The sequence below is a fragment of the Staurois parvus genome, unplaced genomic scaffold, assembly GCF_062004578.1.
Source record: "Staurois parvus isolate SC_StPar_1 unplaced genomic scaffold, SC_StPar_1.0 ptg001260l, whole genome shotgun sequence".
Classification (NCBI taxonomy): domain Eukaryota; kingdom Metazoa; phylum Chordata; class Amphibia; order Anura; family Ranidae; genus Staurois; species Staurois parvus.
This window is the reverse complement of record NW_028319056.1, coordinates 92,237-106,101: the sequence shown is the minus strand read 5'-3', so window position 1 is coordinate 106,101 and position 13,865 is coordinate 92,237.

The window sequence follows — 13,865 nt, the reverse complement described above, 5'->3', positions numbered from 1 at the left end:
TTAGAATTCATCAATTTCACATAATTCTTTTTATCATATGAAAATAAAATATTTGATATACCTCCAGTGCCCAGAATGGGTCACTAGCATAGAGGGGTTATGTGCAACCCAGCTACTTCAATAGGCGTTGAATTACCCCCAGTGACCAGGAGGGGGCACCAGTACATAGGGCTTATGAGCAACCCACCTACTCCAATAGTAGGCATTGGAATGACATTGTTACCTTCTCCCCTGCTTCATAGTGACAATAATAATAATAATAATAACAATAATAATTATTATTATCATCATTATGATTAGTAGAATAATAATAATAATTATTATTGTTGTTATTATCATTATTATTATTATTATTGTTATTATTAGTAGTAGTAGTAAAATAATAATAATAATAATACTTTACAATACACTTATCTTCAATCAGCATGTTGAATTTGATCATTAAAAAACAATATTTTTTTAAGGATTTGTCATATTAAAGTTTGATTTAAAAAAGAAAAAAAAAACACTCTAGCTATAATAAAAAGGTGAATAGTTTTTTTCTTTTGTAATATCTTGGTCTTTGCACAGAAATGTTTTCTAGACTCAGTTGTACTTATTTTAGCAACAATCTGGTTCAAAGGTTACAAATAAATTATTTTTTTTTAGGCATTCTAATTCTAAAATAAAGGTTTAAAGACCACAATTGGGAGGCAGGGACAGTGTTGTCACGCTATAACAGTGTGCCTAACAAAGACCTCCATGGCAGGATCACTAAGAAAAATTTTCATGAAAGCTAGAAAATTAAAATGAAATCTGAAGTAACATTTGCATGCTAAAAAATATTTATAAAGGCATTTTCCTTTTTCTTAACATTTTGGACTTGAATCACCTGAGATCAATTAATGAAGCATTTCATATGAAAATATTTTTCAAGTATTGATGCTTTATTTTTTTTTCATCCTTTTTATGATCCAATTTATCCAATGCAAGTAAAAAAAAAAATACCTCCAGTACCCAGGAGGGGGCACCAGCATGAAAGAATTATGTGCAACCTACATACTTCAATAGGCATTGAAAGACGGCACTTTCTACAGCTTCCTAGCCAGTGTCTTTATACTATTATTATTATTATTATTATTATTAATAATAATAATAATTATTATTATTATTATATACTTCAGTCAGCACATTGTATTTGATCATTTATAGCCAGTAATTTTTGTTGATTTATCATATTTGATAAGGTTGGCAAAAAAAATCTTGCCGTAATAAAAAAGCCAATAAATATTTTTATTATATTTTATTTTATATTATCTTGATAATTTCACAAAAATATAAAACATGGTTATCAGACCAGATCTGATGGTACAGTAGATTTACTCAAGGGTCACATGTTTCACCTCAAATCTGGAGGCCATACAAGGAAACAAAAAAGAAAAAAGGAGAAAAGGAGAAAAATATAGTAAATGCCTTTAGCCCTCTTGCAACCTCTACATTCCCATCAATGAGAAACAATATAAAGAAAACCAAAGAGTTCCATAAATCACAGGAGAATATGTTGAAATTACACCAGTGAACAAGTCCATCACAAATCAACTGACCATAGTCATAGATACCAGCACACCCAATGACAGAGGTAACCTCAAAGCCCCCCCTGGGTGGAGGCACCACCATAGATCCGGGTTGTAATGGGATTTCCCACATCCTGTTATATTTCCTACATTGAGATGGGGGAATCCTGTATGAAATAGCTATGGAGGGAATCCAAAGGTTCCTTGTCATGTTTCGAGGGTGATATCACTTCTTCAGGGGGATAGCGGCACCAAGAAATCATTCTAAATAAATAATAAAAAGATGAATAGTGACAATAATACATATCAGATAAATTCAAGTTTGAAAAAGAAAAACAAAGATGCAAAGACATGGATTGACTTGATTTCATGGATTAAAATTCAGTCATAGGTGAGAAGACTCATATGTGTCCACAGTGTGCACCTATTCCAGGGGGAACCTCTTCTTCTGGGGTTACCCACCGATGTGCTCTACTCCACCTCCTCTTCCTGTACCGTCATAAGAAGCTGATTCCAATGGGGGCACACGTACGGTCGCTACCAAGCCAGGCTGTGTGTGTGTCCATAGACACACACAGCATAGGTCGGTCCTGCCCACCCCCCCCAATTCCTCCTCACTGGTTTTGACTGACAGTGGTAGGAGCCAATGGCCCCAGTCCTTTCAGCCAAGCTTTTTAGGAGTGGGGAAGAAGAGAAGTTTGCCCTCTTGAAATTGCAAATGTGTTGACCAAGACCACGCATGCACAGTGCCGGAAAATGGTGCCAGAGACAGTATGGGTGGGAACAGCCCACTGAGTGGCTAAGCCGGATTCAGGAGGGCGGACAAAGGGGCAGCACCCAGTGTCAACAGAGGAACCACCCCATTCCTCCCCCTGGCAGGGTACCACACACTTGTAGCACAACTAGATGAAAAGGGATAGCACAACCACATTCAAAGCTATGCTGGAATGAGGCAAAGTACAAAACATTATATATACAAAACTGTACAAAACAGTAGAAACTGAAAACAATCACAAAATGGCTAAACTAGCTCTAGTTGGATACAGCAAAGAAAACAAATTACACAAAACTAGACAAATGACAATCTCTACACAACTTAGTAAAGCTGCTACATTGTAACAATGTGCAACCTGGGAAACAATAATGTCCAGGCCAAAGATAAAGACAAAGCCATAGCATATCATGTCCCTAGGTAATGTGCTCCGCCCTTCAATATATTAACAACTTCACGCCTAAGGGTAAAATGAATCTTAAAGCCTAAGTAAAATTTTTCAACTTTGATGTGTTAGTAAAACCGCACATGTCATCACATCTTCTTTGTACATCCAGGTGAATTATACCGCGTTTTTTTCAGGACAAATTGGGCTTTCATTTGGTGGTACATGGAAATGGATATCTCCTGATTTTTATTTTATTATCAAAGGAAAACTGGGCCAAAAGAGTAAAAAAAAAAATATATTTTTTTTTTAATGTAGCTGTGTGTTTCTTGTTACTACCATAACCTACCACCAAAGAACAACCCAAAATAAATTCTGCAGCTGTTGACGATCGCAGCGATACCATATATGTGTATGTTACTTGTTGTTTGTACACATAGTACAGCCCAGAAACAATAGTGTACATTTTCTTTTTGTCTTTTTTTTACCTAAAACACACTGATACTGACACTAACTGAGACTGATACCAATTGTAATTTTTTTTTTTAAATCCCAACCTTTGATCCTGACCTTGACCTTTGACTCTGACCTTGACCCAAACAGTAACCCTTACACTGAACTAGATCAAACCTTGATCTGGGTATTTATTCTTTTATGTTATTAATATTTATTTATTATGTATTTATTTATTTTCTACAAATTGTTTTATTTTCTCTCTCTGCAAGGAGAGAGAGAGAGAGAGAGAGAGAGAGAGAGAGAGAGAGAGAGAGAGAGAGAGAGAGAGAGAGAGAGAGAGAGAGAGAGAGAGAGAGAGATACAGTGTATCTCTCTCCTCCATTCAGAAACAACACAACATAAAAAAACCAAGGGGGGCGGATTTCACAGTGACTGCCAATCAGAAGCTATCACAGCAGTCCTGGGTCACAATCATTAGAACAAGACCTGGGGCTCTCAGTGACACCCCGGTGGGAGCACCCCTCACCTCACTCCATTCTTCCACCTGCAGCCCAGCCCCTGGTGCCCTTTGGAGCCTCCTCATGCACAGTGTCACCCACTCTCGGTGCCCCTTGGAGCCTCCTCATTCACAGTGTCACCCACTCTTGGTGCCCCTTGGAGCCTCCTCATGCACAGTGTCACCCACTCTTGGTGCCCCTTGGAGCCTCCTCATGCACAGTGTCACCCACTCTCGGTGCCCCTTGGAGCCTCCTCATGCACAGTGTCACCCACTCTCGGTGCCCCTTGGAGCCTCCTCATGCACAGTGTCACCCACTCTCGGTGCCCCTTGGAGCCTCCTCATGCACAGTGTCACCCACTCTCGGTGCCCCTTGGAGCCTCCTCATGCACAGTGTCACCCACTCTCGGTGCCCCTTGGAGCCTCCTCATGCACAGTGTCACCCACTCTCGGTGCCCCTTGGGGCCTCCTCATGCACAGTGTCACCCACTCTTGGTGCCCCTTGGAGCCTCCTCATGCACAGTGTCACCCACTCTTGGTGCCCCTTGGAGCCTCCTCATGCACAGTGTCACCCACTCTTGGTGCCCCTTGGAGCCTCCTCATGCACAGTGTCACCCACTCTCAGTCACTGGTGCAACATTAACATACAATAACCAGCACAGAACAACCAGCGTATTTACTTCTGGGGGGCAGCACCACCACCCCCCCTGAAAAATGCCACCTGAGGCAGCCTTGCGGCAAATACACCTGTGTGAACAACGTGGTTGACAATGCATTTACATTGTGGGACTTTTTTTTGTTAAATGTCAAAAAGTATCATTGTGTTTATTTACTATTTACATTTTTTTTGGTGAATGAGTATGGGTACCAGGGCCGGATCTAGCTTGTCTGATCTGGGGGTGCAAACAATTCCATTTTATCCTTGTGGCTATGTGCACCGTAATGGTTGGGCTGGGCTTCAGTGCCTCATTATGGGGTCCGCCCTGCTGAGGCCAGTGGGGGGCAAGACCAAAATCTGGGTTGGGGACACAGCCCACCTCAGCACCCCCCTAGATCCAGCCCTGGGGTACTATGTGCCCTACTCATTCACAAAGAGAAGGGAGGTATCTGGACTCCCATATTGTTAAAGGGGGCTTCCAGATTCCAATGAGCCCCCCCCTCCATCCACAGACCACCACAACTTTCACCAGACCAGGGTTGAGGGAAAGATGCCCTTTTCCTTCATCGTTAGGTACCCCTCCATGATTAGGACATGTATGGTTTGGGGGAGGGGGCACACTCTTGTCCCCTTCCTTGCTTGTCATGCTTGGATCAGGGTCAAGTATGGATTTTGGGGGAGGCACACTTTTTTTTATTTTTATTTTTGCTTGGTGTCACACTTAAAATCCTTAAAAGACCTGAAAGGGCAGGTGTAACCAATAGGGGGCTGGCGATTGTTTGTGTTAGGCTGTTGGCTCCCCACTGACCAGCCTAAGGACCTGTTCACATATGACAATGGGACGCCCTATGAATGTGTGTCTCCCATAACTCCTCCTCCTTTGTGTGATGTTTAAACAACGATTTGCTGTGATAATCGAAGCAGAATCGCATTGCGTTTGGGGTGCCATTAAGAGTAATGGCACTCAGAAATGCATTGTGTATCTATGATTTGGAATCACAGGCAGAATCGCAGGTCTCGTGCACACAGAAGGAAGAAATGCTGCTTTTACAGGGATCCAGCATATTTGTTTATGCCTTTAAACTCAGTTCATTGTCAGCCTATGGGGCAATGCACATGAGACATTTAGATCTGTATTTAGAGGAATAAAACTTCTAAATGTCCTACGCCTGTAAACGCACATAAATGCTTGTACAAACCAAGACCAAGCTGATCAGACCACCCTTTGGGTTCTCATTTTATCATGTTTTTTTTTAAAGAATATTTATTGGGTTTTTGACACATCGATTGTAGCGAACAAACAGGCGACATATAAGGGATATCATGTCAATATAGAGATGTAGAAATCTCCAATCACATTCTACAAAAAAGAACATTGCATGAGAACAGTAAGGTGCATTCCGATTAGAGAATCCCCAAACCAGAGCAGATGTAGACCGTTAACTAAGGGGTATTGTGATAAAAGGTGAGTGAAAACAAAAAAAGATCTAAAAGTTCGAAACAAAGAATGATGAAGTGAGTGAAAGCTACAAAATGCATGGTGTGGGATCTGTTTCTGAATATGCAGGGTGCATAGAGATGTCGGCCGATGTCCACCAAAAACATAAAGAAAAAGACATAGAATTAAAGATGGAGACAAAAGAAGAGGAATTATGAACTAGAGGAGGATACACGGGAAGAAAACCAAAAGAACAAAGGAAGGCTAAAGTAGGAAAAGAAGGTATGAGAAGAGAGATCATTTTATTGTGTTAAGGGATACAGAGCAGAAGAGGAAAGCTGACCCGGTGTTCACCAACACTGTGCTCACCATACAAACAATTTGGGTGGTGCCACAGGGGCGGACTGACAACTCATGGGGCCCCTGGGCAATAGGGGATCATGGGGCCCCTGTGTCCTTGCCCAAACTCAAAAAAGCCTATGAAAAAGGTACCAGGGGCATCTCATGGGGCCTCCCACTGACCCCGGGCCCTCAGGCAGTGCCCGAGTTTCAAAATGGTCAGTCCACCCCTGTGGTGCCATATTCATATGATGGAAAGTATGGCTGGAAACAACAGAACATCAAATAACCTGTTATGTATTTGCTCAGCAAATGGATCGGTTTGTGTTTCTGTAGGACAGGCAGCATCTAACAGGTTAACGTGAAAGCAATCCAGTTGTACGAAACTAATTCTAAACGACCATCCAAGAAGAAGAATTACGTCTGTTGTGTGGGTTTGTCTTCGTGGTTAATTAAAAGGTTTCATGGTTGTAGGTGCGTAAAACGGGGTGGAACCCGTGTAATGGTGGTCACGTCTGTAGATCATCAACCTTCACTCTTAGATTTTTCTCTATTGAAAGACTCACAGGACTGTTCTCATGTGTCTTCTTACATGGTATGTCTTCATTATGGCAGTCCTATAGGGAACTTTCAGTACCGAACACAAATCTACATGAAAAAGGCTTATGATGTCTAATTTTACCAAAATTACATGTTGTACAATATATTGACTTTTTCCTGAACCCAAAATAGAACTCAAGGCAGAACCTTTTTTTTCATTTTGGATAAAGTAAGGGAGGCTTATAACCCCTGCCAGATTTTTTTTACCCTCTGTGTCCCATGGGGGAGATTTCTAGGGTTGCCACCTCATCCCTTTAAAACCGAACACATATTAATTATACAAGTTCTCTGGCTGATTAAGGTGGTAATTACACTCAATGTCTTATCTGCAATAGATTAGCCCCAGAACCTGTATAATTACTATGTGTTCGGTTTTAAAGGAATGAGGTGGCAACCCTAGAGATTTCCCTTCACTTCCTGTCCCATAGTCAAAACAAGAAGAGGAAATTCCTCCAAAGTGTGGGAATCCCAATGTGTCACCAGAACTAGTGTCCCTATTGAAAGATTTCCAAAGTGAGAGAATCCCTTGTTGTCACCAGGACTAGTGTCCCTATTGGAAGATTTCCAAAGTGACGGAAACCCTGGTTGTCACCAGAACTAGTGTCCCCAATTGAAAGATTTCCAAAGTGAGAGAATCCCTTGTTGTCACCAGAACTAGCGTCCCTATTGGAAGATTTCCAAAGTGAGAGAATCCCTTGTTGTCACCAGAACTAGTGTCCCTATTGGAAGATTTCCAAAGTGAGGGAAACCCTGGTTGTCACCAGAACTAGTGTCCCTAGTGGAAGATTTCCAAAGTGAAAGAATTCTTGATTGTGACAACAGTGGACCATGCCTACCTAATGTGTGCTGAAACAACCACTTGACAGGGTGACAACACAGACGTGTGTATGTACACTATATTGCCAAACGTATTGGGCCCCCCTCCAAATCATTCAATTCAGGTGTTCCAATCCCCTCCATGGACACAGGTGTATAAAATCATCACCTAGGCATGCAGACGGCTTCTACAAACATTGGTGAAAGAATGGGAACATCAGCAACTCAGCCACCAGTGGAATCCATTGCTGTCACAGAACTAGTGTCCCCATTTAGAAGATTTCCAAAGTGAGGGAAACCCTGGTTGTCACCAGAGCTAGTGTCCCCATTGGAAGATTTCCAAAGTGAGGGAAACCCTGGTTGTCACCAGAGCTCGTGTCCCCATTAAAAGATTTCCTATTTATTCCTGTTCTGGGGACTACCCTAAAATTTTTGTGTTTTTTTTTGTTTTCATGATAAAGGTGAACAGGACAAATAAAGAGGAGGAAGCCTTTAGCTATACTTTAAAGTAAAATGAAACCCCAAATTAATGGTGCTTAGTTTGCTCAGTGCACTGTATTCCACAACAATTGACATTTTGTGCTCATTGTTTTCACATTTTTTTGTCATTCTTTGCTACATTTCAGTGATGCTGATTTCCTGCTACCTCCTTACAGTCACTTCATATCTATCATGCACTCCAACAATGGCTACATGGCAATTCTCAGGGTTTTCTGATTGTGACAACAGTGGACTATGCAAGCCTAATGTTTGCTGAAACAACCACTTGACAGAACACAGGCATGTATGTATGTACACTATATTGCCAGAAGTATTGGGCCAGCCCTCCCAATCATGTGATTTGGGTGTTCCAATCCCCTCCATGGACACAGGTGTATACAATCAAGCCCCTAGGCATGCAGACTGCTTCTACAAACATTGGTGAAAGAATGGGTCGCTCTCAGGAGCTCAGTGACTCCAAGCGTGGTCCCGTGATAGGTGGCCACCTGGGCAATAAGTCCATCCGTGACATTTCCTGGCTACTAAATATTCCACGGTCAACTGTTAGTGGGATTATAACAAAGTGGAAGCAACTGGGAACAACAGCCACTCAGCCACCAAGTGGTAGGCCACGTCACATGACAGGGCGGGGTCAGCGCATGCTGAAGCGCACAGTGCGCAGAAGTCACCAACTGTCTGCAGAGTCAATAGCTAAAGACCTCCAAACTTGGTGTGGCCTTCAGATGAGCCCAACAACAGTGCGTAGAGAGCTTCATGGAATGGGTTTCCATGGCCGAGCAGCTGCATCCAAGCCTTACATCACCAAGTGCAATGCAAAGCGTCGGATGCCGTGGTGTAAAGCACGCCGTCACTGGACTCTAGAGCAATGGAGACGTGTTCTCTGGAGTGACCAATCACGCTTCTATGTCTGACAATCTGATGGATGTGTCTGGGTTTGGCAGTGGCCAAGAGAATGGTGCTTGCCTGACTGCACTGTGCCAAGTGTAAAGTTTGGTGGAGGGGGGATTATGATGTGGGGTTGTTTTTCAGGGGTTGGGCTTGGCCCCCTAGTTCCAGTGAAGGGAACTCTTAAGGTATCAGCATACCAAGACATTTTGGATGATTTCATGCTCCCAACTTTGTGGGAAGAGTTTGGGGATGGCCCCTTCCTGTTCCAACATGACTGCGCACCAGTGCACAAAGCAAGGTCCATAAAGACATGGAGGAGCCAGTTTGGGGTGGAGGAATTTGACTGTCCTGCACAGAATCCTGACCTCAACCCCATAGAACACCTTTGGGATGAATTAGAGCGGAGACTGCGAGCCAGGCCTCCTCCCCCGACATCAGTGCCTGACCTAACAAATGTGCTTCTGGAAGAATGGTCCAACCTTCCCATAGACACCCTCCTAAACCTTGTGGACAGCCTTCCCAGAAGAGTTGAAGCTGTTATAGCTGCAAAGGGCGGGGCCAACTCAATATTGAACCCTATGGACTAAGACTGGGAGGCCATTAAAGTTCATGTGCGTGGAAAGGGGTGGGGCCAACTCAATATTGAACCCTACGGAATAAGACTTGGAGGCCATTAAAGGTCATGTGCGTGGAAAGGGGTGGGGCCAACTCAATATTGAACCCTATGGACTAAGACTGGGGGGCCATTAAAGTTCATGTGCGTGGAAAGGCCGGCCGACCAATACTTTTGGCAATATAGTGTATACATATATGTTTTTTGCCCTCTCTTGATGTGGGACTTGCGTAACAAGAAGGCCATCCTAGGAGATAATAATTACACAATTAGAAGCGTAGAATTGTGCTATAGAAGTAACTGGTCAGTCCAGTTTACCCCCATTTTGGCCATGTGATAATCTTCTGTCTACGCATACACGGCCCATTATCCTATTACAGCGTTCACAGCAGGTGCACGGTCATACTCTTTAAAATGGAACTTCACTCTCTTCATCAACATTTACTATTTGTAGTCCTTATGCTGCTAGAATTAGTAAATAGATAGAAAAGTATTTTATATTTACCTGTTTTAAACATTTTTTTTACATTTCTTCAGTTACTTCCTGGTTTCTGGCCTAGGCAAATAATGTCATACATCTCAGGAGTTGTATAGAGGGGAGGAGGGGTTTTCTTAGCTTAGCACACCCTTCTGCCTGCATGCCTGAGCTAAAGGCAGATGAATTCCAGGAAGTACAGTAAATTCTACATGAATCATCTGTCTTTACTCAAGATGGCCAGAAATGCTAGGGGGTGTTTTTCAAAATAATTTCCCAGTAAAATAAATCATGGAGACATGGACGGATGGGGGAGCTTGCTTTGAATATTAAAAATGGATTAAACAGCGTTTTTGATTTGTTTTGCTCAGATACAGTGTAGTTCTGCTTTAAGCTACATTGTAATGAATTAGAGAAAAAAAAAGTTCTGCTTTCTGGATTTTGGTGCTATGTTCATATTTTGTCTTTCCAGATAAAAAGAACACATAAAAGGCAGAGAAAACATGGGGTGGCACAGCACAGGGGGCATAGATACCAGCTCTAGCATGTAAGCCTTTAAAGTGTAACTAAAGAGAAAACTTTTTAAAAACATTTTGGATAAAGTGAGAGTTATAGCCCCTGTCATTTTTTTTCGCATCTGTTTCCCATTGGAGGGGATTTCCCTACACTTCCTGTTCCATATCCAAAACAGGAAGTGAGAGGAAATTCACCCAAAGAGAGGGAATCCCGATGTGTTACCAAAACTAGTGTCCCAATTGGAAGGTTTCCCCTCTGTTAGTGTTCCAACCCCAAATTCAAGATTTTCTTTTAATTTCACTTTTAATGATAACAATAAATACAACAAATAGAAAGGGGGGCATTCAGCAGTAAAAACTGACAGGTGTCCTAATCCCTCTCCACGCTATCCAAAACTAAAAAACAAAAATTGTCTTTAGTGACTCTTTAAAAACATTTGCATTTTATGGGAAAAAAACTGAAAATTGCAAACTTTTTTAAAAATACTAAATTAAAAAAAATATATTTTGCCTTTGATTACACTTTAATGGATACATTTGTTGGTTATTTCGTGTTTGCTGTGATTGTTCCTTACATGAATTGTTACTTTGTTTGAATTTGTGATGGTTTGTGATGATCCCCAAAGACTTGAATATGGCCAGAGCCGCTCCCATAGATCTCTATGGATTTACATTACAGGCACCACCATTGCAGAGGAGGTTGGTCAGGGGGCAAAAATAATAAATTCACTTTTTTTGAAAGTACAACTATCATTTACCAATGAAAAGGGGGCAGCAAAACCCAATGTACAGCTATGTTTCTTTTTCTAAAGTGTTACTAAACCCATAACAGTACAATCAGTCTGAAGATGCAGTAAATCATGCTTGTTATACTCACTGTGGAACCTAAGGGGTAAATCCTCTGCGCTGTGTAAAAAGAATGTTTGATCCTGACTTCTCTGATCCTCCCCTTCTTCCACAGTCTCCAATCCATCTACTAATAGAACAGAGCCTTGTGTATTGCTAGAGCGGTTGTTTTTTTTTCTTGGGAGAGTGCATGTGATCAGCATAGGGCCAATCAGTACTGTCCAGACAGAGGTCAGGGGTCCAACAGCCTCATAGGGGAGAATGAAAAATCCTCCTTCAAGCTTTAACCAGTGCTCTGCTGGACACTGATAGAAGTCACAAGACTACTCATGAGAAAAGTTATTTAGCAGTTATATTTACTCAAATAATTGCATTTCAATGTTCTGTATACTGCGGGAGACCAGATATAGTGAATGCGGGGTCCGGGGAGGGTGGGTATAGTGAATGCAGGGTCAGGGGAGAGCAGATATAGTGAATGCGGGGTCCAGGGAGAGCGGATATAGTGAATGCAGGGTCCGGGGAGAGCGGATATAGTGAATGCAGGGTCCGGGGAGAGCGGATATAGTGAATGCAGGGTCCGGGGAGAGCGGATATAGTGAATGCGGGGTCCGGGGAGAGCGGATATAGTGAATGCAGGGTCCAGGGAGAGCGGATATTGTGAATGCAGGGTCCAGGGAGACTAGATATAGTGAATGCAGGGTCTGGGAATATAGTGAATGCAGGGTCCAGGGAGAGCGTATATAGTGAATGCAGGGTCCAGGGAGAGTGGATATAGTGAATGCAGGGTCTGGGGAGAGTGGATATAGTGAATGCAGGGTCCGGGGAGAGCGGATATAGTGAATGCGGGGTCTGGGGAGAGCGGAAATAGTGAATGCAGGGTCCGGGGAGAGCGGATATAGTGAATGAGGGGTCCGGGGAGATCAGATATAGTGAATGCAGGGTCTGGGGAGAGTTAATATAGTGAATATGGGGTCCAGGGAGAGTGGATATAGTGAATGCGGGGTCCAGGGAGAGCGGATATAGTGAATGCAGGGTCCAGGGAGAGTGAATATAGTGAATGCGGGGTCCGGGGAGAACGGATATAGTAAATGTGGGGTCCAGGGAGAACGGATATAGTGAATGCAGGGTCCGGGGAGAGTGGATATAGTGAATGCAGGGTCCGGGGAGAGCAGATATAGTGAATGCAGGGTCCGGGGAGATCAGATATAGTGAATGCAGGGTCTGGGGAGAGTTAATATAGTGAATGTGGGGTCCAGGGAGAGCGGATATAGTGAATGCAGGGTCCAGGGAGAGTGAATATAGTGAATGCGGGGTCCGGGGAGAACGGATATAGTAAATGTGTGGTCCAGGGAGAACGGATATAGTGAATGCAGGGTCCGGGGAGAGTGGATATAGTGAATGCAGGGTCCGGGGAGAGCAGATATAGTGAATGCAGGGTCCGGGGAGAGCGGATATAGTGAATGCAGGGTCCGGGGAGAGCGGATATAGTGAATGAGGGGTCCGGGGAGAGCGGATATAGTGAATGCGGGGTCCGAGGAGAACGGATATAGTGAATGCAGGGTCCGGGGAGAGAGGATATAGTGAATGCGGGGTCCGGGGAGAGCGGATATAGTGAATGCAGGGTCCGAGGAGAGCAGATATAGTGAATGCGGGGTCCTGGGAGATCGAATATAGTGAATACAGGGTCCGGGGAGACCAGATATAGTGAATGAGGGGTCCGGGGAGAGCGGATATAGTGAATGCGGGGTCCAGGGAGACCAGATATAGTGAATGCGGGGTCTGGGGAGAGCGGATATAGTGAATGCAGGGTTCGGGGAGAGCGGATATAGTGAATGCAGGGTCCGGGGAGAGCGGATATAGTGAATGCGGGGTCCAGGATTCAGTAACACTTTAGGTCTGATTTAGGACAGATAGGAAATATTTAAAACAACCCCCACCACCCTAAAGAAGAATCTAGTGGTTGTGGATAGGTAACACACAATAGAACTCACCTTTTCCTATGGTCCCCGTAAACCCTGGGTCTGATGACCCAAGAAGCCCCTCTTCTTTTTGGTCTGTCCCTGTCCACTCTCCCTCTTCCCGAAGTCATCATGTACAATGCAGGACAGGCAGTCACACCATCATAGGGAATATGATGGCCGCCAGCATTTCAGCCCTGGAGAGATAAGGACCACCAGCTGTCGCAGGACCAAAAGGTAAGGTAAGTATTAGTGTGCATTACCCATTGAGAGCTAGATGCAGAAGAAAAGGGAAAGAAGAGACCACTGCAAATATTTAGCCACTGCCAGTTGGGCTTTAATTAATTAGTGAAGAATTAAAGATATTTCAGTGAAATTTGTACAATTTGTAATTAAGAATAAATGTTAATGTCCAGTTTTTGCAGGTAAAACGAAAAATATGGAACAACCCATGTCCCTGCAGACGTAGCATTGCTTTCATTAAATGGTACTGACCAAGAACCAGTTGGACAGCTTTTGGAACATTATATAAGGGGACCTAATGTCCTGTGTCACA